The sequence below is a fragment of the Chinchilla lanigera genome, unplaced genomic scaffold (assembly GCF_000276665.1).
Source record: "Chinchilla lanigera isolate Chin_1 unplaced genomic scaffold, ChiLan1.0 scaffold00158, whole genome shotgun sequence".
NCBI lineage: Eukaryota > Metazoa > Chordata > Mammalia > Rodentia > Chinchillidae > Chinchilla > Chinchilla lanigera.
In genome coordinates this window covers 1,645,828-1,647,566 of record NW_004955559.1, presented here as the reverse complement: position 1 = coordinate 1,647,566, position 1,739 = coordinate 1,645,828, and positions in this window count along the sequence as shown.

Genomic DNA, 1,739 nt, shown 5'->3' with positions numbered 1-1,739 from the left:
CTGCACGCGCCGCCGGCCCGCGGAAGCCGGCGCCCAGCCTGGGTCGGGCAGCCCTCCTCCCTCGGACCCCGGGCCCGGATCCCGAAGCCTCCTCCCTCAGACCCGGGGTCCAGGTTCCCCCGCCCCTCCTCCCTTGGACTCAGGAGTCCTGAGACTCGCATGGAGTCTTTTGCCAATTCAGTGTCAATCCCGGGGCAGATTCCCACCCTCCGCTCTCATCCCCGCTTTCCCAGGAGCTCCCGCCAGACATTAACCAGCTGGGCTTGGGCAGCGATAAGGCCGCCCGCAGCCCAGAGACAGTGGATGGGGGACTCTCCCAGAGTCCTCTCTCCTGGAATTTCCTGGGTAGGGGCTGAGTTGGGGATCTTGTCCTGAGCTCAGATGAAAGAAACCCAAGGTGTTACAGGACTCAGACACGAGGATGGTGTTTAAGGACAGAGTGTCTGGGGAATTTGTGAACAGTGACAGACCCAGGGGGAGGAGAAGGCACAGAAGCAGAGGAAAGGGGACGGAGACCATGAGAAAAAAGGGGTGGAGACCTAGACAGAAGACATCACAAGAAGGGGGGCTGAACCAGGACATGGTGGCACACGCCTGTAATCCCAGCATCTGGGAGGCTGAGGCAGGAGGATTGCCACAGTTCAAGGGCAGCCTGGACTACATAGTGAGACCCTGTCTCAAAAAACAAAAATGGGGGGGACTGCACCTTAGCAAGAGGGGTAGTGCCCCAGAGACCCTGAGAAAGAGATGAGACGGCCTAGAGTCCTGGGGAAGCCCCATGGCTGGCAGGGCCCTTCACCCTACCACACCTCCACCCTGAGAAGGGCTCCCCTCCTCCTGAGCTATTTTTAGCAGGAAAGCTGACACCTGCCTTGGGGGTCACTGGGCACCCCCTCCACCCCCACCTAAATATAGCATGGCAAGGTGGCAGGAAGGGTGTCCCTGGATTAGGGTGTTCCCCTCTCCTTCCCATCCCAGCCAAGGCTGCACAGAAGGCAGCTCCAGTTGTTTATGGGAGGTGCGGAAAGCAAGCTTCCCAGGCTTGGGTGTCCCTTCCGGTCACCTCTCTGATCTCTTCCGTCTTCCCACCAGGCACACAGCCTGCTCCCAAACAAGGGGATTCTGTAGCTTCCAGTCCCCAAGGGGGGACAGGGATAAGTGTTTAAAGGAGAGGAACCAGGCAACCATGTCTGTCCCCTCCCTCTAGGTCTCTGTCCTCTCCCCTGGGTATCTGTCCGTTTCCCTGATCTCTGCCTTCCTCTCGCCCTTGGTTCCTTTCTCCCGCCTCCCTGGAGTTGGTTCTCTGTCTGGGTCTCTCTGCGGTGTCCCCTCTTCTGTGGGTCTCTGTGTGCGCTGGAGTCCGCACCCCAACACTCTGCCTTGTCTTTGGCCCTGTGAGAGAGCTGGCTTGTCTTGGAATGTGGTTTTTCTCCATTTCACAGAGAAATTACCCACTAAAGGTTGTATTATTTTCATGGAAGCTTCTTTTTTTTTTTTGTTTTGGTACCGGGAATCGAACTCAGGACCTCACACTTGCCAGGCAGGCGCTTGTGCCGCTGAGCTATACCCCCAGCCCTGGTTGTACTATTTTCAGTCATTACTGAACTCACCCCACAACCTGCAGGTCCTTTCTTATTCTATAAAAAGGGGGCTGGGGGCGCTGGGGATTTAGCTCAGCGGCAAAGCGCCTGCCTGGCAAGCGCAAGGTCGTGAGTTCAGTTCCCGGTACCGGAGAAAAA